Here is a 24,741-nt window from a genome sequence, read left to right on the forward strand (position 1 = left end):
TTTCCAGGTAGTCAGGGAGAACAGACACATTTGTGAGTTGGAGAGCAAAAATAGTGTTGATCTTAATTTTCAATACACATATAGACTGTGACAGCAGGGCCTCTCAATCCTTCTGACCTTGGTTGTGTTCGGCAGGAAGTGTCAAAGGTTACCACAGTGATGATTGGAACGTGGTGGCCAAGTGTTTATAGCAACTCCACATTTTAGTCCTAAGATACTGGATCTTTGTTGTGAAGCCTACTTCATCAAATGCTGGGTTGTTTACCCACTACTAAGAATGTGAGCTGGCATTAGGCCATGGTGAGATATGGCAGTTTTACCCTACTGATGCTGCGATGTGTGGTTACCACAGAAATCGTGCTCCATACAAACAGAAAAGGAGGTAAGGATCTGTCAAGAGCACGTACGACCAGTGCTATATATGCATATAATTTAAAGGTAAAAATTATATACAACATACATTGCTTAATGATGTGAGCAAAAATCATATTTGTTCAAAATGTATTTAAAATGTGTTTATAAGTGAGGGGTGCCTGGGTGGCTCAGTCGGTTGAATGCCCGACTCTTGATTTTGGCTCAGGTCATGATCGTGGGATCCAGCTCTTGTGTCAGGCTCTGTGCTGAGCATGGGGCATGCTTGAGATTCTCTTTCTCCCTCTGCCCCTCTCCCCTGCTCATGCCCTCTCTCTAAAATAAAAAAATATATATATTAAAATGAAGAAATAAATAATAAAATTTGTGTATAAGTAAAATAAGTCAGACTGAGAAAGACAAATACCATATGATTTCATTTGTATATGGAACTAAAGAAACACAAATGAATGGATAAATAAAACACAAAAAGCAGAATCAGACCTATAAATACAGAGAACAGACTGATGGTCGCCAGAGAGAACGAGAGTAAGGGAATGGGCAAAATGGGTGAAAGGGAGTGAGAGATACAGGCTTCCAGTATTATGGAATGAATAAGTCGTAGGAACAAAAGACACAGCATGGAGAATATAGTCAATGGTACTATAATCGTGTTATATGGTGACAGATGGTAGCTGCAATATGGTGAGCATTAGCTTAATATATAAACTTGCAGGATCACTATATTCTACACCTGAAACTAATGTAACGTTGTCACCTACACTCAAATAAAATTTTTTAAATAAAATAAAATAAAATATGTTTATGCATGTTCTCATGTCTAGATAAATATGTCTTTAGGAGAACATAGGTGAAGCAAGAGAGGATATCAGAAGAGACTGAATGAGTGGCAGGTACATGTAAGGTATAGAATAATTCTCTTAGTTAAAATAGGATAATTTTAATAAATTAATGGCAAGCACTATGTGTGCATGAGTGTGTGCATACTATACATTAAGACTAGGTAGAAATTACATTTAGGATGCAGTGTGACACTTTCCTTGCTGTATGAGTTCTAATCAATGTAGCTTGCACATATTAAAAGCTTTTATTATGTGCAAGTTACATGCTAGTTCCTGGGGATACAGTTGTAAATGTGATAGATATTCCTTCAAAAAGTACCTAAATTCAGAAGAGTAACAAACAAGTACACACACAGAGATATGGTGTATTGCATGCTATGATGACCAATGATATAATTTTTTTTTTAAGTTCATTTATTTATTTTGAGAGAGACCGAGAGAGGGTGGGGGAAAGGGGAGAGAGAGAGGGAGAATCTCAAGCAGGCTCTGCACCAGCAGCACGGAGCTCCACACGGGACTTCAACTCACAAAACTGGGATTACGACCTGAGTCGAAATCAAGAGTCAGGTGCTCAACCGACTGAGCCATCCATGCGCCCCCAAAGGTAGAAATTTTTAAAAGGAAAAGTCTCATTAGATGAAGAAGCACATAAAACAAGACATAAAATCAAATGAAAGATTTTAAGATGAAAGGAGGTATAAAGAAGAATATTCCAAAAGAGAAGGCTATACATATAAGTACTTCAAGACAAAGGAGAAAGTTCGTGAAATTACAGTCTCCAAATTAATTTATCTACCTGGAGTAAAAATCATGAAGAATGGGAAAGTGGATGGGAGTGGAGTGATAAGATTTGAAGTTCGATAGACAATAAAAGGCTGGTTCATATAGAGTTCATGCAGTTCATGTATAATGCTCTATATGTATATGCATAATAGTCTAAGGCCAACGGCAAGTAAAAAAACTTGGAAAGTAATGACGGGAGAAGAGAAACGTGATCATGTTTGCATGTTGAAAGATCTTTTTTATTTCAGTGTGGTAAATTTTTGAGGAAGGCATCTGTGAAAGCCAGTGAGGCCAAGCAGGAGGTAAGACAGCATGCTACATGAGCAGTGAGCCAGGAGTTTCAGTATTTTGCGTGAACCATAGGCCAAATAAGCAATCTGCTATGTATATTAGCAAAAAGAAGTGATTTAAAGTCATGTTTTATATAAGACTATTCAGAAATTTATTCAAAATGTTAATATTTCAGAGCATAAATATTGCTCATTAAATAGAATAAGACTTCCACATTTTTGTGACTAAATTCAGAGCTGTCCATGTTCTTCATAGATATACTATACCAGTATTGAACACCGTCTAAAATATGTGTAATTGAAATTTTTGTGTATTTTGCTGACATTTAATCTAATAAAATTTTCATCTGAACAGTACTTAAGACTCTTATGTCTATATGGGCTATGTCTGCCCTTAGCTTTGCCAGAGGCAAAATATATTTATGTTGCTAGAATGAGCATTATGCTTTCTTCTGGAATTCCCTACCCATTGCTTATTCAGTAGATTATTCTCCCTATTCAAAGTATTCTTCTTATGTTTTTTTTCTTTTTTTCTTTTTTTTGAACACTGGTGAAAGCCTGTATGATTTTATTTTCTATGAATTAAGGTGATAGAGTATCCTTTTTCAAAATGAACTGAGTGGGATATAAGTAGACATTTTTTCTCAGTGACAAAGAAAATATTACAAGGAAACAAATCATGGGATTTGTATTATGAAAAAAATAAGGGTGTTCTATGACTTTAGAGAAACATAAACCGTTGATTCATGAAGATGATAATTATCTTATTTTAAAACACGGTACTTAAAATAGGGCTTGTGTGTGGACGTTCCTTCTTTTCAACATATCTTTTCCTTCCTCTTTCTTCATCTTTTATTTCTGCTTGGAAATATACTTAAGATACATAAATGTAAAGTGACTTTGTTAGATTATCTGTTTAAAACCTGAAATATATAAAGAAACATTTTCACATTTATATCAAAATTATACTGATGAAAAAATAAATAGATTTAATATTAATAATTTTAAAACAAATATTCACCACAAATCTGTTAATCCCATTGTACCAAAATACCAAGATATTTTCAGTAGTAGCTATTTAACTGTGTAGTGACTTTGCAAGTTTTCTAGTGTTTTGTTGGAATCAATTTGAATCTCCTCAAGAAAGTGAAAATATAAAGTTATGTGATAATTCAGTAATAAAGATTCAGATTTATATTTGTACTATGTGATAAAGGAAATACACTTGCTTTATCCTTAAAAAATAGTATTCAGTGAATTTAAAAGACTCAGAGATGCACAGAGCATGTTTCTAAACACACTAAAAGCAAGTGAAATCAGTAACAAAAGATTTCATAGGAAATATCAAGTATTTAGAAATTTAGCATCACTCAGGAAAAAAATCAAACCTAATGATAATGGGAAAAATCGCATAAAAATTAATGATATACAGCCAAAATGCTGCTTAGAGAGAATCTTATGGCTTTAAGTATTAACATTGTAAAAGTAAAAAAGGTCCAAAACATTTAAAATCAATCACTCAAATTTTCACCTTAAGATACATAAAAAAAAGTAAATTATCCCCAAACAACAGAAATGAGGTACAGAATATAGAAAAATGGAAAAATTATAAAGCCACATATTGACTATTTGAGCAGATTGAATTACAAAAAAAAAAAAAAAAAAAAAAAAAAAAAAACATGACAAGAACAAAATACAAACCTTTATAAGCTCTTAGTCAGATTGGTGAAAAGACAAATATCTTACAAATTATAATAATATCATGAATGAAAAAAAGATTATCGCTGTAGAGCCTACAGATAGTCAAAGGATCAATTTAATACCAACACATGGGAAAACTTTGATGACGTGGATCTATTCCTTGGAAAATGTAATCGATAAAACTCACATGCAACAAAAAAGGAAATTTTAATAGTCCTATGTCTACAAAAGGATAAAGAATTTGTCATTAAAAAACTTTGATAGGTCGCCTGGGTGGCTCAGTTGGTGAAACGTCTCACTTCGGCTTAGGTCACGATCTCCTGGTCTTGTGAGTTCCGCCCCACGTAGGGCTCTGTGCTGACAGCTCAGAGCCTGGACCCTGCTTCGGATTCTGTGTCTCTGTCTCCCTCTGCTCCTCCCCCTGCCCTGTCTGTGCTTTGTCTCTCTGTCTCTCTGTCTCTCTGTCGTGCTCTATCTCTCTGTCTCTCTGTCTGTCTCTCTCTCTCTCTGTCAAAAATAAATAAACATTTAAAAAAATGACTTAAAAAAAAACTTTGATAAAAAGGAAATTTTAGACACAGATGATTTTACTGTTGAATTTTATCAAACATATAAGAAGAAATAATACCAATTTTATAGAACTTCATCCAGAAAACAAAAGTATCTCTTTCCACTTGCTTTATGAGGCTATAAAAAAGCACAATCTCCTAAAGACAGCAAAAGACAACAAAAGAAACTTATGGACTGATATTGGTCATGAATATAGGTATAAAAATACTTTAAAATATTGGCTATTAAATCCAAAAATATATCAAAGGAATAATACATCATGACCAATTAAATGTTATCTCAGTAATGTAAACTTGCTTTAAAAAACCTTTTTGATGATTGCAAGAAAAGAATAAGAAAATTCAAAGCCAATTTCTGTTAAAAACTCTAGGTAAGAAGAGTCGGGAACTTCCTCAATCTGATAAAAGACAAAATGATAAATCTATAGCTAATGTCATAATGGATGATAGAATACTGAACACACACCCCTAAGGATATCCACTCTTACCATTTCATATTTTGAGGAGTGCACAGAAAGGCAACTACAAATAACTGCATTTAGCACACTGTATAATACAAGTTAATATACAGAAGTTATTTTTATTTTCCAAAGAACTTAGAGCAAACAACAAACACAAAATGAATCTTAAAACATTCTATATATAATAGTGTCAAAATTCATGTAAGTTAGCCAAACATTTAACAAGAGGTAAGAGAGAACTGTATAATGAAAACAAAACAAAACAAAAACCACAGATTTGCTAAAGAAATGAGTTATTCTATATTCACAGTTTGAAAGATCCAATATTTTTAAGAAATCAATTTACCCCCAAATGAATGATACATGTAATGTAATCTTAGTCACATTTCCAGTAAGCTTTCTCTTTGTTTGTAATAATCAACAGTTTCCAAAATTTACATTGGATACAAAGGGCCTAGATGACCAAATCTTACTAAAAAATGAAGAATTATACCTGATTTCAAGATGCATGCACATTTACATTAATCAAGACAGTGTGACATTTAAGTGAATGAAGACCCATAGAACATGGAATAAACTAGAAAGTGAACTGATAAGCAAACAACAATGAAGGAATATTATTTTAAATTGCATTTAATACTCTCGTAGGTAAACCTCTTTCCAAATATTTAATAACTATTCATTCAAATACTTTGTCATTTTATTTTGTTATAAATATTTTCTATATCTCCTATAAAGGTTTTTTTTTTATTTCTTGAGCATTCTCTATTTTAATCATGTTTATAGTAAATATTTATCAAGGGTCTTTGATTATTTTCCTGTTTCTGATATTTTATTATGCAAAGTTGTTTTGAATCTTACATCATGAAATGCACCATGAGATGTTTCATCAATATTTTTTCACTAGTTTTGACTCTCCTCATTGTTATATGTCTTTTCCTTCTAATAGTTTACCCTCTTTAACTTAATCTGTAAAAAATATTATTTCTATTATTATTATTATTTTGAGAGAGAGAATGAGTGAGGGAGAGGGGCAGGAAGAGGGGGAGAGAGAGAGAGAGAGAGAGAGAATTTTAAGTAGGCTTCATGCTTAGCATGGAGCCTGACACAGGTCTAGATCCCATGACCCTACGATCATGACCTGAGCTGAAATCAAGAGTCAGACACTCAACCAACTGAACCACTCAGGTGACCCTATAAAAATTCTATTGTGTATTTTGTTTATGGCACAGTGATCATTTTGAGACACTACTTCTCACTTTCTTCTCCCCAGCTGTTCCTCTACTAGGACTTTTAGTTTAAAATGGTGCCAGCCTAAGCACATATAATAGTCTCTCCTAACTTTTCAGTTAATCACATAAGAAAACACAGAAAGAACCAAAAATGTATAAAAACATCACTAAATAAGAGATATCAGTTATTGTCAGAATTCAAATCCAACAGCAAAAAATTGACAACTCTGAAGTAACGTAAAATGACAAAGTCATTTCTTACCAAATTCCTCAAGGCACTGAAAAAAATAGAATTTTCCATTCCAACTACAGTATTATTGCATCTTTTTTCCTTTATGTAGAAAGATTTTGGAGGTACGTTTAAACTTCTTTTTATTAATTATTTATTAATTAACATTTCTTTCAAATTTGGATATATTTGCATCTAACAGTAAATGCAAGATTACCATCAGATGGCTGCCCTCACAGGAAATATAGCGAGTTGCTATTTCTGAGTGAAATTTGCCTATATCTTCATAAAGAATTAGCTAACTTTTTATCTTCGGTACTATCACTTTTGTTTCTCAACTCTTAAAATACAACTTCAAACATGCTATTAAAAATATTTTTCACTTCTTATACGGACTTGATTAATTTAAATTCAATATTTAAAAATTTCTCTTTTTAGGAGACTATTTGTAAGTTGTTTCATAGTCCGTTATTTAATGTTCTACATTTTATTTATTTATTTATTTATTTATTTATTTATTTATTTATTATGAGAGTATGTACGAGTGGCATAAGGACAGAGGGAGAAGGAGAGAGGGAATTCAAACAGGCTCCATGCCCAACATAGAGTCCAACGTGGGGCTGGAATTCATGACCAGGAGATAAACCAAGCTGAAATCAAGAGTTGGACACTTTACTAACTAAGCTACCCAAGCACCCCTAATGTTCTATATTTTAAATAATAGAAGATTTTTTAAACTAGAAGAGATAGTCTCACCTTAATACTTAGTATTTGTTTGAAATGTCAGGATTAAAATCTTACAAGAAACTATTCATGTCATGTAAGTATTTATTCATGAGTATCTGCTAAATAATTTAATGTATAGATTTTGAAGCAGAGATAGATTTAATGTATAGATTTTGAAAGCATATCAATAGAAGCCACAATCTTTATTAAAAATGTCGGTGTATTAAACTTTTTAAGTATCTTTTTTTTTTTAAAAGATTTTATTTTTACATAATCTCTATACCCATCATGGGGCTAGAACTCACAGCCCTGAGATCAAGAGTCACATGCTCTACCTAGTGAGCCAACCAGATGCCCCTGAGCTTATAACATCGTAATGGCTTCTCATCACTTGTTTTTTTAAAAAAAATAAGTGAAGGATTATTTGAAAGCTCTTGTCTTTTGTATAAGATTTCATTAATTTTTGAGGTGAATATTTCCCAGAGATGGTTGAGTGAAGAACTGATTAAAATGAAAATGTGCCTAAAATACCTAACAAAACAGCTGACCTAAGACATGTTCCTTGAACATGTTTGTCAGTACGGGGCACCTGATAAATTCTAATAAGAACATTTTTACTCCATTAAAAATAACATTGCACCTGTGACCCATACGTAAAATATATGTGTACATTATTAAAAATAAGAATATTTTGTAACTTAAGACTATCTCTGTGATAGTTCTGAGGTTCCTTTTTTTTCCAGTGGGAATTTATTTAAATCTTTCTGATTTTTTTTTTATTTTGACATAATATTATAGGATTAACGCAGTGTTAATGAAAGATGTTTTCATTCTTTGATTTGTTATTAATTCCAGTATTCTTTCATTGCCTATCACCAAGCATTATCATCATCTACTTGGAATATATTTGCACACCATAGATTTTATTAGCTTCTTCATTTGTTTAAGGGCTGCCTTGGCCGGCAACATTTGAGAGGTTTTGTTTTGTTTTGTTTTGTTTTGTTTTGTTTTGTTTTGTTTTACTTCACCTTTCCTGAGCCCTCTACTTGGTTTAGTATTTCTCAGTTAAACTATATTCTTACTATTTCTCAATTAACCTATATTTTACCCCAGATGCAGGTCACCACATGTCATTTGATAGTTGGTATTGATTTTCTAATTTGTGAACAAGTACATGACATCTTCTTCAAAAATTAAACCAAGTATTTGCTGCTAATGTCACCAAATCACATAAAAATGTGTGTATAAGTACAAATACCCTTAAAAAGTAGTGAATATGAAAATTTCAAATATATCATGTCATATATTGTATAGATATTGAATTACTATAATTATGTGGTCATATTTTTGTTTTCAGTTAATTCAACATTCCTTTACAAGAATAAAGTAAATCTGACTTGTACAGCAAACTAAATGTTGAATCAGAGATTAGGATTTTGAAAAATGTTAACACTGTTAAAAATTTAATGGCATTTTGCTTTGCTTTAAGTTGTGAGACCTTGAGGATAAAGTTATAAAAAAATATAATTTCCATTTAAATATGACTTTCTGCTCCTTAGGGTCATGAAGCACATACCCACAGTTATAAACACACACATAATAATTCATGGTAATTAGGGTGCTAACTTAGGTCTTCATAAAGTTAAGTGTAGCCTGTCTTAGGCTTCATTTATTAAGTTGTTTTTCAAAGGTTTCAGAGATGTTTTCTTTGGTGTAAAGTCCTCTTAGAGTTTTAGTTTCCTTCGGGGACAATTGAAACAGGTGAGATGTTATAGATCCATTTTATAATAAGGTTCTGTATGGCATTCATATTTAAATTCATTATTTAAACTCTCATTTTATTCAGATAAAAAGTGCCATGATGAAGGAGATAAATTACAGTTAGCTTTAAATGGTGAATCTCATAGCCAGGTGCACATTATATTCACTGAGGAACTTTTGTGAAATGCTGATGCCCTGGAACATTGGAGTAATTGGTTAGGGATGAAAGTATCAGTATTTTTAAAGATCTCCAAATATGTTAATGGTTTAAAGCTTGAGCCAATAGGCTAAAGATTTCATAGCTATTACCTAAACTTGAAGGGAAGATTCTTCATCTTTGGTGAAATGCAAAATTGAGACCAGGATAACGTCTTGTCTCTGTAGCTCACATTTCCAACCCTCCATCCATTCTTTGTTTCCTTATTCTGAAAATGCTAAATCTCATATTTGAAAATATGGCATCTGTTGAGGTACCTGGGTGGCTTAGTCAGTTGAGCGTCCAACTTCAGCCCAGGTCATGATCTCTTCAGCCCAGGTTTATGGGTTCGAGCCCCACGTCAGGCTTTGTGCTGACAACTTAGAGCCTGGAGCCTACTTTGGATTCTGTGTCTCCTTCTCTCTCTGCCCCTACTCTGCTCATGCTCTCTTTCTCAAAAATAAACATCTTTATGGAATCTTTATGGTACCAAATTGCTGAATCAACCTTAAGGGTTTCTTGATATATAAGTAGCAAATGCTCTGTAGGTAAGTTTTATTTACTTACCACCAAATATATGATAACAGATTTAATTACTGACCCAGGGAATAACTCAATATTTAGTACTTTTAGGTAAATTAAAACAAAGTAAGTTTTTAATTTATTTTTTTATTTTTTAAACATTTTTTAACGTTTATTTTTGAGAGAGACAGAGCATGAGTAGGGGTGGAGCAGAGAGAGAGGGAGACACAGAATTCAAAGCAGGCTTGAGGCTCTGAGCTATCAGCACAGAACCCGATGTGGGGCTCGAACTCATGAACCTTAAGATCATGACCTGAACTGAAGTCAGATGGTTTACCAACTGAGCCACCCAGGTACCCCAAAACAAATGAAGTTTTTTAGATAGTAGATTTAAATCATTGCAATCTATCATTTTCTTCCAACGAGTCATTCCCCAAAACCCAAGTTCTTCAAACTAGACTTAGACTTGCTGCTGTGCATTTTGACTAATGTCATGACCTTAGATTGCTCACACTGGATTCTAATCATGTAGTTGCAGCTATATTTGACCCATCAAATATTATCAAACTAATGCCTAGTTTAAAAAGTGTGGAAAATTAAGGTCCAACCATTTTCTAGCATTTTGCTGTGTTCAGAATTAAATTATTTAAACATATTCATTGAGACCCATCCATGAATAGATTTAATGTAATGTACAAATGTATGAGATTCAGAATAAAACTTGTGTTCAAATCCAATCTTTGACACTTATTGATCATTTAATGGGAAAGTACCAGTGGCCTTTCTAAGGAGAACGAAAGAGTTAAAGAGATGGAATAACAGAGAGAATAACAGAGAGAATAACAGAGAGAAATAAACAGGAAGTTTATAGGATGGGCCGTACAGCTTTTGAATTACTCAGGGGTCTTTAACCCAAGTCTCACAAGAGGAAGCCATTCAAAAGATTAAAAAGATATAAGTCTAATTGTCATATTTTTAAAAATTTTTTTTAAAGTGAGAGAGACAGAGCATGAGTGGGGAAGGGGCAGAGAGAGAGAGACACACACAGAATCCAAAGTAGACTCCAGGTCTGAGTTGTCAGCATACAACCCGATGTGGGGCTCAAATTCATGAACCACAAGACCATGAAATTATGACCTGAGCCAAAGTCAGATGTTTAACCGACTGAGCCACCCAGGCTGCCTGATAATGTTTATTTATTTATTGTGTGTGTGTGAGAGAGAGAGACACCTCATGCAAGTCAGGGAGAGGCAACGAGAGAGAGAGAGAGAGAGAGTGAGAGAATCTCAAGCAGGCTCCACACTGTCAGTGCAAAGCCTGAAAGCCTGACACGGGGCTCGATCCCACAAACCATGAGATCATGACTTGAGCTAAAATCAAGAGTCAGATGCTTAACCAATTGAGCCACCCAGGCAACCTTATATTTTCTTCATATGAAGAAATGAAGGGAGGAGAGGTCAAATAAATTCCCACAAACAAATTATGTATAAACCGATGAAGCCAGGAGTAGAATGTTCCTCTACTTTTAGCACTACATCATACTTCAAAAATTCAGGTTGATATGTCATTTTTCTTTCTGATGCATACTAAAACTGTGATAAATGAATATAGGGATATAAAAATGGGAACACATTAAAAATAAACAATAGGAAACTAAAGTAGTAGCCAAAGAAACAAAGCTGTAAAATGGTAGAAACCAAGACTGTTCAGAGCCCCTGAGGGACCAGCACTGAAAAGCCATTAGGACGCCTCTGTTTCTCTCTGCATTCCATTAGATAAGCTTTCCTTCTGAGGCAGGAGCAAGTGTGACCGTTTCTATTGTAGGAGCAAAAAGGACTTTATATCTTCAGTGCAATATGAAAAATAAAAATCCTTGTAAAGATCCTGATTGTCCTAAATAAGACAACAGGTTCATGCTATGACCACAAAGGTCCCATTAGAACCCAAAAAAATGAGAGTTGGGAGTTTGGGGATTTCCTGGAAAATGTCCATAAATCAAAAGAAAACAAAATGGATTTGATGATTCAATCAAACAAGGGAAAGTGTACTTGGAAGATACACATTAGACACCATTATATCATGTAAGGATTTTGGATCTTACGCTAATTTCAATGGAAGCTACTGAAATGGCTTAAATAGGAGTAACGTAAACACTTATCTATTTTAAAAGGGTTTTTTTAGCCTCTGTGTGAAGATTGAATTAGGGAGACGTGTGTGTATAGACTAGGCAGAAGAATACAGCTTTGTAAGTGACCCTTTCCAAACAAAATTAAAAGGAAAATGAACTTCTAAGATGGTACTAATATTCATACAAATTTCAAATCTCAAATATATTGTAAGTCACAAACACATTGAACATACCTCTAATTCTAAATGATTATGGTTTTTCACATAATCTGCACATGAAAAAGTAGTTAGTCAAAGTTAATTATAAACAAAATGAACATTAAATAATATGACATGTTAGGTTTCCTTATGTTATGCTAATTATTTATTTTCTGAAGCAGTTTCTGTTTTAAAAAAATAAGTGAGGGGGTGGGAAAGGATTGGGAGAAAAAACATCAATGGTAGATTTGAGAAGAGATAACTTTTTTTAACCATTCGAAAATAATGGGAATGTAAATACGAACTCTTTTTTTCAAACAAGTTGGACAGATTAACTTTTTTTTTTAAACCCAAAAGACTATTATTCTTCATTAAAGTGTACTTTATTTCTATCATTTAAGTTGGGCTTTGAAATATACCCTCAAAAAGGATTCCTTTCTTTAGTTTACTCAGACCTTCGAATCATCTAATGACCATTAAATGAAAATTTCCAATTATTCTATTTCTGTTTGTTTTCCGAATTCTCTTCTCTGTCCTAAGTGTTTAAAAATATTGAATTTTGTGTGTGGGAGGGTGGGTTAAGCAGGTAATGAGGATTAAGGAAGGCACTTGTGATGAGCACCGTGTGTTGTATGTAAGACTTGAATCACTAAACTATACATCCGAAACTAATATTACACTGTATGTTAACTAACTGGAATTTAAAACATTAAAAAAACAAAGTCAATTATAAATAAATTAAGACATTTTATGTCTGATCATAGGATGAAGACATGGGAAAATAGTAGTTAGAGTAGGGTCAAATATTTTAGTAAAAGGTTTCAGTTGTTATGTAATGAACACATCTCCTTCATTATGTTCAGCCACGTTTCAATGGCCAGAACAGTCAACTGAATAGTTTATATATTTATTACTCTTTATATTCATCTTTTAGTTTAATTTATTTGTTATGTGTAGTTTCATATGACATCCCCAAACCTATTGTCTTCCACATCAGAAATGATTGAAAGTGGATTATGTCTTATAATATATATCTAAATAAGTATAGCATACTTGAAAACTTTGAAAAGGTGTATTTGCTTTAAACACTGCAAATGTACCTGTTTGATATATGCAGGTAAAATCATAGGCAAACTAGTGAAAAAAAAGTGTGTCTTCTCCAAAACTTATCATTATCTCAAAGTTCTCTTCTGTCTACTTCTAGCTAGAGGCTCTGTGTTCCTTGAGATATATCTTCCTTGCCAATGTTACCCTGGACCTTTGAGTGGATAAATAAACATCTCAGGTCCCTGGGTGTGCAGTTATGTCTGCAAAGTACCTAAGGGGGTGATAACACTAATCCAAGGCTATATACAAATAAAAGAAAATTACTGGGACTTATTCAGAATCCAAATGTAATGCCAGCATTTTTCCGGGGTCTCGCTTGAGATAGACCCCTCCACCCACACTATGTTTTCAGTTCGGAAGAGGTGAAGTTACTCAAGGGCAGAGGTTAAGACAAAGCAGAGGCAGGGACAGTGTTGTTCCCATAACAGAGGAAGAGATTTTCAGGAAACATTGAAACCCCATGCTCTTGTTCAAAATACTTCAAATTAGTCACTGCTTGCATAGCATATGAAAAATTCAAAAGGGAAAATAAATGGCTGTGAGTGCCATAATATACACGGGATTTTAAAATCCATTATATGTCTGGACGCCTAGGTGGGTCAGTTGGTTAAGCAACCGACTTTGGCTCAGGTCATGATCTCACGGTCTGTGAGCACAGAGCCTGGATCCTACTTCAGATTCTGTGTCTCCCTCTCTCTTTGCCCCTCCTCTGCTCATGCTCTGTCTGTCTCTCCCTCTCAAAAATAAATAAACATTAAAAGAGTTTTGAAAATCCTTTATATGTCATATACACAGTAACTAGAAAACATAAAAATTGACTAATTTACAAAGATTGCATATTCCTTTTGCATAAATATATGGGAATTTTTTTCTCTTCCAATTAATTTATTTATTTAGTTTTTTTATTTCGTTTTTACTTAAACTCAATTTAGTTAATGTAGAGCAAAAAATTAGTTTTGAATGTACGATAGTGATTCAGCACTTTCAGACATCACCCAGTGCTCATCACAGCAAGTGCCCTCCTTAGTCCCCATCACCTTTTTAAATATTTTTTTAATTTTTTTTTTATTTTATAGAAAGAAAGCATTAGCAGTGGGGGAGAGGGACAGTGGGAGAGAGAGAGAGGAGAGAGGGAATCTTAAGCAGGCTCCACCCTCAGCACAGAGTCTGACATGGGGCTCAATCACGTGACCTGGGATCATGACCTGAGCAATAATCAAGGGTCAGACTGAGCCACCCAGATGCCCTGATACCCATCACTTATTTAACACATGCCTGCACCGACCTCCCTGCTAGTAACCATCAGTTTGTTCAGTATATGGGAGTATTTTAAAAATTATTTATTTATTTTCAGAAAGAGAGAAAGAGAGGCAGAAAGGGGGGGGGGTAGAGAGAGAGAATTCCAAGCAGACTCTGTACTGTCAGCGCAGAGCTGGACATGGGGCTTGACTCCATGAACTGTGAAATCATGACCTGACCCGATATCAAGTGTTGGATGCTTAACCAAATGAGCCGCCCAGAACCCCCAGTATATGGGATTTTTAAATCAGATAATTCTAAGTAAATTATTTTTATCTTTGTAATACGAAATTTATAAATCTTCGTATTGTTTTGCAACATAACAATTGTGAGTAGTCAAAGATGTCTTCCAGATAAAAATACTTTTTGGGACATCTGAGTGGCTCAGTCGGTTAAGCTTCTGACTCAGGCTCGAGGCCCTGCACTGACAGCACCGAGCCTGGAGCCTGCTTCAGATTCTGTGTCTCCCTCTCTCTCTGCCTTTCCCCTTCTCATGCTCTGTCTCTCTCTGTCTCTCAAAAATAAATGTTAATTTTTTTTTAAAGATAAAAATACTTTCTATCACTTACTATGAACCTCTCAGAAGATGTAGAGAAAAGTAGTCATTGAGGTAATTATTTGAGGGGGACGAAAACACAGGTGCAATAATAAAGACCAAGTAAGTTCCCAAAGTGGACTAGATAGGACCAGGATTTAAACTCTACTGAATCTGATTTCAGAAATTATTTCTTTATATCCCAGCCTTTTTTCTTAATGATTAAAACCAAGAGACACTAATAGTAAAAATTAACAAGATAACATTATTATAGAATTGGCTATGTTGGTAGGTTTTATATATATATATATATATATATATATACACACACACACACATATATATGTGTATATATATGTGTGTGTATATATATACATGTATATAAACATATATATATACACATAAATATATGTATATGTATGTATATACACATATATACATGTATATAAACATATATACATACATATATATGTATAAATACATACATATATATGTGTGTGTATACACACATATATATACACACGTACATATATATGCTTATGTACATGTATATATATATGTTTTATAATATTTTATACTAACCTAACAGATGGCACTGCCTCTATCAAATGATAGCATCAACATAGAAATTAATAGATTTAATTAACAGTTATATTTACATTAGAGAACTAGAGTATTTTCATAGCAGGGTTGGTTTAAATTTTATATGAAACAGAGAGATGAAAAAATCTCCATGTATACATTATAGAGCATGCATGTTTATGCATATATTATATACATTATATATCATATATTATGTATCATGCATATATAATACTACTCATTATATAATTTTAACACAAAAAGTAGCTTTACAGCTTGGTTAATCCAAGAATGCTTTGGTATAAGGAATCATTTTCTTGGCTGACAATGGTAGCATGTATTATAATAAGAATCCCCTTCACTTGCTCTAACAAGCAAATTCCCTGTTTCCCAGGAACATTCTTTTAGAGACTCTTGAATGTCTATCTGCCTTGAAAGGATGGCCTATCTCCATTGCCATTTTCTCTTTTTATTTTCAGTATTTGGGATTCAGCTCAGGTCGAGACCAAAGAAGCAATTCTACCTCGCAAGTGCTGCAGCTGGTTTCCTCCAGTGTCCCTCCATTCATAGCAAGGGAAGGAGTGACCGACTCATACAAGATTAGCTTAAAAGGAAAATCAATACCGCTCCCTCATCCTCATCAAGTCTTGAGCCACGCTGGCCAGGATCCAAGGAGGAAAGGCTCAAGTGGAAAACACTTGGCTGCCAGTGAGAACGATACTCGGAGATGCATACCAGGTTATTTGAACTTCTGCCAATGAATGCATCACTAGAAGTTGGAGGTAACGTGGCTTTCTTCCAACCATCTGGTTTAATTGAAAAATATAAATGTTGGAAAACAATAAACCAAAGCTTGCTTTCCTTGAGTCGTGTGGTACTGCCTGGTTATGAATTGTGCTCTTCAATATTAAAAGGTTTCTTAAATATGTATATAAATATAACATAAGAAACCAATAATAATTCATCCTTATTATACTAATATTATAATTTAATAGTGAATTTTATCAAAATCTTACTGATGTGAATTATGCGGATTTGCTCAATAGTATTTTTTTTCTTTTCCCTTTTTTTATAGACATGTTAGGAAATCTTAACCAGAACTCAAATCCAGAAATCCTTTCAATTTCATAGACATATATATTATTTCCTTATGTACATGGTTAACCATTCTAAATAAAAAGTGCCTAGTACCAAGCAGAATCAAAGGAAATGTAAAATCCTATCTATATGAAATGAAAATTTGACTGACATGTGTACATTTTTCTCAAGTTATGTAATTTTTCCTTTCTACAAATAATGCCCATCATGTATTAGATGTTGTATTAAACACTAAAAAGAAAAATAAAATAAATAAATAAAGATCATGCTCTCAAAGAGATTTAATCAAATAGACCGAGACTGATGTTAATTTAACCCATGTAAACAAATCACTAAATGAGCAAAAATATAGTTTTCTTTAATCCTAATACATGTCTTTCCCCACTACCATAATTCCTCCAATTTGAGAATTACATAAGGAGAATTTTAAAATATTCTAAACAAGGGCGCCTGGGTGGCTCAGTTGCTTAAGTGTCTGACCTCGGTTCAGGTCATTATCTCACAGTTCAAGTCATGATCTCACAGTTCGTGGGTTTGAGCCCCAGGTTGGGCTTTGCGTTGACAGCTCAGAGCCTAGAGTCTGCTTCAGATTCTGTGTCTCTCTTCTCTCTCTCTGATCCTCCGCTGCTAACACTGTCTCTCTCTCAAAAATAAATATTTAAAAAATTAAAATAAATTCTAAACAAATATTTTGGGGTATTTTGATAGAAATGATGTTTTATTACTCTCCTGGATGAGGGTACACATGGACTCCTAAAATGCTCCACATTTTTATCATCATAAATAAGCAGAAAGCACAACGCTTGGTGACACAAATAATAATTACTCCAAATTGTTCAGTTAAGGATTAGAAAAAGTGAGGTTCTACATGACATAACTAGTCAATATTACCTAATAAATATTGGGAATTTTAATACAAGAGATTTAGATTTTAAATATCATCTTCAGAATTCTAAATATAAATGTAAACAATTTTAAATTAAAAACACCAGAGTAGGGTAACCTGGTGGCTCAGTCTGTTAAGCATCCGACTTCGGCTCAGGTCATGATTTCGCGGTTTGTGAATTCAAGCTCTATGTCTGTCTCTATGCCGACAGCTCAGAGCCTGGAGCTTGCCTCAGATTCTGTGACTCCCTCTCTTTCTACCCTTCCCCTGCTCATGCTTTGTCTCTTTCTGTCTCTCAAAAAATAAGTAAACATTAAAAATATTTATTAAAAAATACCAGAGTATATGAAAAAATATCCTTAAAATCAAAATATATTCCAGGTGAATTGTTATATCATATATGTATATGTATCATGTATATACATATATACATGTATCATGTGTATATACATATATATGTATCATAGACATGTATCATATATATCATATGTATCATATAGATAGATGATAGGTAGATAGATAGATAGATAGATAGATTTGCCATTTATTATGAAAACATGATCTCTACCCTAAAAATGGACAGAGTTTACTGAGAAAACTATGAATGTTAAAAAACTTTCCCAGATTTACATAGTTAATAATTTTCAGTAACTAAATTATAAAAACTGCATTTCTCCCAACATTCTAACTCCTTCCCACCTATGTATTTACCCCTTTCATACTGTCTGTAATAGGAAATAAAATCAGAAAAAAATAGAATGTAGAAAAATAAAACTTACATTAAGTAGAAAAATACTGGGGCACCTGGGTGACTCAGTCAGTTGAGCATTTGACTCTTGATTTTGGCTCAGGTCATGATCTCAGGGTGGTGGGATTGAACCCTGTGTTGGGCTCTGTGCTGAGTGTGGAGTTTGCTTAAGATGCTGTCTCTCTCCCTCTGCCCCTCTCCCCTACTCCCCCCTTCTTTCTTTCCCTCTAAAAAAAAAAGCAGCAAAATACTATTGTCATTAGAAAAGACATAATAAACAAGAAAAATATAAAGGCATAAACCCAAAATTTAAGAAGTCGTGTTAATCAGCTAGAAATGTTATAACAAATATTATAGACTAGGTGGCTTAAACAACAGAAATTTATTTTCTCACAATACTGGAGGCTAGACTTCTGAGATCATGTGATTATTAGGGTTTGTTTTTTCTGAAATTCTCTCCTTGCTTTGCAAATGGCTAATTTCTCTGTCATCACAAGGTCCTTCTCATGTAGGTGTCTGTGTCCTATAAGGACACCAGTCATATGGGATTAGGCCCACTTTGAAGATTTCATTTAACTTTAGTGCCCTCCTTAAAGGTCCTTTCTTCAAATGTAGTCACATCCTGAGGTATTAGGGGTTAGGACTTCAACATATAAATTTTGCAGAGACACAAATCAGCCCATAACAAAAGATAAATTATCTCTCTTTTAAATTAAAAAATGGTCCCTTTCAATGTAATTAAAATATAAATTTAATATGTATAAAACATTAAAACATGTATATAAAGTTTAAATAAAACTAAAGATTGTTGTGTATATATTTTAATCATCATGTACATATAAGCCATGATGACAAAAGACATTACATAATGACAATATCTAACTTTATGTTCCAGCTTTATGTTTTGAGCATCTTGCTATTTTCCACATGTTAATGATTCCATTGCTCAAAACAATTCTATGAGATTGGTTCAGTTATTACTTAAAATTTTTTGATATGGGAAACAAAGCCTAGACTTTTTATAACTTTTTCAGGGTCATATAAATACTAAGAAATTCAGCACAGCTATATAGCCCATTCAGTTTTAGTACAAATCCGAGCAAGTATTTATTTCCTATAGAAAAGGACTTTTTGTAACTCACTATGCCATATCTTGGTTAAGAAATAAAGCATAATATAACATATAACATATTCTATACTTCTGGTATACGAAAATATTTTCGAGAATTCTCACAAGTAAAAGAAATATTTCATTTTGCTCCATCATGTGAATATTTGTTTCCATCATTACTTGTAGAGCATGATGATAATGAATTTAAAAGGCCATATTCTGGATAAACCACTGCAATATTTAATGTAATCTGCTTGGTGACACAAATACACAACGTAAGTAAAAATAAAACTTCACATATATTTCATGTAATTCTATTTCACTTTTCAGTCAATCAATATTTATGAAGTTGGAACTTTTTTTTACTAAGATATTTCTTTATTTGAATAAGGTCAATGTCATTTCTTGAATTTCAACTAACATCAAATAACAATCAGAAAAAAAAAACTCTTGACAAAATGTTGTCCAATTGAAATTAACAGCGAATAGAAAACCCTTTTTAACATTAAAAGAAATACATCAAATAGGCAACATACAAATCTAAAAAGTTCCAAGTGGTGATTTTACAGTAGATCTTATAAATAAAAGTAACATATAGAAATTTTTTGGTATAAATCATTTAGAATCCTAGATCTATCATTTTTTTCCACATTATTGATTTATACTAATAGTGTCAGTCTGACAACAAAAACTTCAATATTGACTCTATTGACTATAAATCATTGTTTTTCTTTCAAGGCCTAATTGATATTAGAAAGCCAGACTTCAAAATTAAATTTAGTCTTCTAATTAGTTTTTCTGTGAACACAGCATTGAGACAGTATCACAAAAATTATTCCCCTTTTGTCCAATATTATTATTTTTCAACATACAGACAAAAATTTTGGTGTTGACTTTTGGTTTAATAGGGTATTTTCCCACTTTTATCTTATCTTAATATTTTTGAGCAAAGATAAGACACAAATACTTACCTTTTAAAGTGGAAAACAACTTTAAGCTTTCACACTCAAGACCACTTTACAGGGTCAATAATGCTATATAATATGACATATTTCAAATAAATCATAATTTTTTGAATTCAGAAAAATGAAGAGCAACTGTAGTAACCAAATTAGATGTCACACTGTGCTAAATATGCAAGAAAAAAATCTTTGTGCAGATGGTGAAAATCAAATCCATTCTCAACTTCACAAGCCATGTCTATATGATGAGAAATATCAGCTCAACAAACTATCCATCTGCCGTATTCAATCATGTTAAAACCAAATAAATGAAATGTAAATATCTTATGACTAATTGTACAGAAATGTTTTGACTTTTTAAAGATTATAAACTATAGATGTAATTCCATTCAACAATTCTTTGATATTCCCATTGGTTATAGTCACTGATAAGATGGATATGGCATAAAATATATTTTGGATATTTTGAAAGTGAAGGCTTTAATATAAAATGAAAGAGAATACTTACCCAATGGGAATATATATATATATATATATATATATATATATATATATAATCCCATTTCTTCTCTTCTGAATTAATCTTACAAAACAAAAATCAGACAAAAAAAAAAACAATGCCTAATGTTCACCTATAAAATTGTGTGATATTAACATTTTCTTAGTTTATACAGTGACTACAATGCTGGTTTGGTATAAATCATTTTAAATAGTATATGTGAAATTATTTTGCAACAAAAATTGATAAAGGCAGAATATAAGATATTTTGTAATGAGATTATTTGGGGGAAGAAATGCAGTTACTGAATGCTACGGACTTTGCATTTTCCAATGCCTGTCATTGGAATCAGGCTCACGCCTACAAGAAGGTTGCTGGATGACTGTGAATAAATCGATTAAAATATCAGTGTTTCAGTTTTATTTCTGCAAAAAAAATAAAACCTACTACTCTTAAGGACTCTTGTTTCAAACTGTTTTGAGCCTAGGATGCTACATATGCTACAGTAGACCTATGTTTAATTGAAATAGATGGCTGCAAGTTAATCACAAATATAATAGTGTCATGTAACTTAATATTTAAATATGTTTCAAGTTAAAACAAGCATGCTTATTTAACCTTTATTCACATATATAATTATCTCATTCTAAGTGATAAAATACCTGTATCAAACTCAAAGTTTTGGTGTACGAATGACTAATGTATAACAAAGGAAGCTCCACTTTCAAAGTATACCAAAGGAACATTTGCATATTGGTATTAATACTTTGTATCAGGTGACATAAGGCTATCCATTATTGAAGAGAACATTTTAAATGACCATGATAAAACGGATGAAATACCTAAATGTGAGACAGGAAACCATCAAAATCTTAGAGGAGAACACAGGCAGCAACCTTTTTAACATAAAGTATAGCAACTTCTGACTAGACATGTCATTGGAGGCAAGGAAAACAAAACAAGCATGAACTATTGGGACCTCATCAAGATAAAATCTTCTTCACAGCAAAGGAAACAATGAACAAAACTAAAAGACAACCTATGGAATGGGAGAAGATATTTGCAAATGACATATCTGATAAAGGTTATTATCCAAAACTATAAAGAACTCAACACCCAAAAACCAAATTATCCAGTTAAGAAATGGGCAGAAGACATGAATAGACATTTTTCCAAAGAAGACATCCAGGTGGCCAACAGATACATGAAAAGATGATCAACATCACTCATCATCAGGAAATAAATCAAAACTACAATGAGATACCACCTCACACCTATCAGAATGGTTAACAACACAGGAAAAAAAAAAAGGTGTTGATGAGGATGCAAAGAAATGTACTTACAGTGTTGTAGGAAAGTAAACTGGTGTAGCTGCTCTGGAAAATAGTATGGAGGTTCCTCAAAGAGTTAAAAACAGACTTACCCTACAACCCAGCAATTGTATTACTAGGTATTTACCCAAAGGGTGCAAAAATACTGATTCAAAGGGGCACATGCACCCCAATGTTTATAACAGCATTATTAACAATAGACAAATTATGTAAAGAGAACCCAAATGTGTGTGCGTGTATACATACATATATATGTCTATAACTCAGCCATAAGAAAAAATGAAATTAAGAATCTTGCCATTTGCAATGACATGGATTAAGCTACAGTATATTATGGCAAGAAAAGTCAGAGAAAGACAAATAGCGCATCCTTTCACTCATATTTAGAATTTAAGAAACAAAACAGATGAACATAGGGGAGGGAGGGAGAAAAAGAGAGGGAGAGAGGCAAACCATAAGTGTTTCAACCAAAAAGAACAGATTGAAGCTTGATGAGGGAGGTGGGTGAGGGATGGGCTAAATGGGTGATGGATATTAAGGAGGGCACTTGTGATGAGCACTAAGTGTAAGTGATGAATTACTAAATACTAAGACTACTAATACTAATAGTGAAACCAACAAATATTACACTATATGCTAACTAACTAGAATTTAAATAAAAACTTGAACCAAGCAAAAAAGCAAACAAAAATAAAATAATGGAATTCTTAAAAGTACCAACATTTGGTATAATAACCAATTTAAACACACCCTAGGTACATATTAAATATGTCACATAGAAGCCTAGATTATTACACAGAATCAATTAAATTAATGTAGAGACTGAATTTAATATTACTTTTAAAAATAAATATTTATGTATTCTCAAATAATAAAACGAAAAGGCCTGCTTCCTAATAGAAAGAAAAGCAGAAAAATATTGAAAATAGAGATTTTCCACACATACACACATAGCTGAATGACTGCATGACTGAATCAATAGCAGTCACTTTAGTGGAGTTTGGATGTGGTTATGAAGAATCTAATATCTTAGACAAAAGATGGGAGATTTACCAGAAAGGAGTAATACAGAAAAAGCAAAATTAATAAGGCAATACTCTTTTGAAGAAAACACAAAGTAATCCAACTTTTTTTCGGATTCAAAAGTAAAGCTTGATTTTTATTTATTTATATTTTTAGCATAGAGTAATACACAAAGAATAAAGTAAGGAAGATTCTAGCCCTAAAATTAAGAGGTCTTTATTGTAAATATGGCTTAAGTTAAACTGTTCTTATAAAATTAATATGAGTGTGGTTTCTGTTTTGACTTTTTTAAAAAATTAAATAAATGTGACTGCATTACAATATAATAAAAATGGAGTCTGTATGTAAGTGTTGAATCTCTAAATTGCACACCTGAAACTAATATGACACTGTAGCTGACTAATTGGAATTTAATAAAAACTTTTAAAAAGTCTTAAAAACAAATTGCAAATATTCAATTTTTAATTATTAAAAAATAAAAAATAACAACTTGAAGATACAAATTTTATCTTATTTTTCTTATCCTTTACAGATATCTGTGCACATCACTATAGCTCAACAAAGAAGTCAAGGACTACCAGTGAGATCATTTAAACTTGACTTCAGTTACTACTAAATAGTGACCATGATTAGTCTTCACAACATTATACATGGAATTAAATAAACTCTTCCTTTCTAGAACCTAGATTTGACAATTCAAAAGACAAATATTAATCATTGATTGCAAACAATAGTCATAACTAATCAACTGAAAATAAGCTATGTTCTATACTTATTAATTTCACATTTTTATCAGTATGTTTACATGTTTATGTTTGCCTTCCATATATTAAAAACATTCTCTTTATTAATCTATGTATCATCTATCCATCTACCTATCTATGTATCTATCTCTTATCTATCTATCATCACAATATGTCAGTCTCACAGTACTATTGACGAAGGCACGGAACAACTAACACCCTGCCTATTGCTAATGGGAGTGTACAATGTTTTGCCACTTTGAGAAATAGTGTGGATTTTTTATATATATATATAAAGTTAACATACACTTACTATATAAATGGCCAATTCTACTCCTAGGTATTTATCCAAGAGAAATAAAAACAAAACAAGAAAAAAAAAAACTTTTACACAAATGTTCATGAGTTTTATTCATAATACCTTTAAACTGGAAACAACTCAAAAACCTATTAACAAGTGAATGATAAATAAATTGGGGAATATTTATATAATAAGAAAAATTGATCAAATTAATGATACATTCATCCACACAAATGAATCTCTTAAGTATTATTTTTGAATGAACAAAATCACATGTAAACATACTTTGTGAGTCTATTTTTGATAAATTTTAGAATAGACTAAGCTATATTAATACACATCAGATTATTTGCTAGCTAGGTTAGGCATTAGGTAATTTTATTATACATGTTGTGTTACAAAAAGGGATATAATGGAATTTTCTGGGTAGGTGGAAGTTTTCTATATATTGATTTTGGTAGTAGTTGCACAAGGGTATGCATTTGTTGAGAATTACCCACTGCACAC

The 24,741-nt window shown here is 32.6% G+C and overlaps 1 long non-coding RNA gene across 1 annotated transcript; it reads left to right on the top strand.

Moving 5' to 3' along the window:
• The first annotated feature begins 206 nt into the window (after positions 1-206).
• Positions 207-16,378, top strand: LOC125923977 (uncharacterized). The gene is made up of 3 exons (XR_007458209.1): positions 207-382; positions 2,246-2,299; positions 16,012-16,378. It is a non-coding gene; the product is annotated as an uncharacterized LOC125923977 (long non-coding RNA).
• Positions 16,379-24,741: the final 8,363 nt, after the last annotated feature.

Source organism: Panthera uncia, chromosome B1 (genome assembly GCF_023721935.1).
Source record: "Panthera uncia isolate 11264 chromosome B1, Puncia_PCG_1.0, whole genome shotgun sequence".
Taxonomy (NCBI): domain Eukaryota; kingdom Metazoa; phylum Chordata; class Mammalia; order Carnivora; family Felidae; genus Panthera; species Panthera uncia.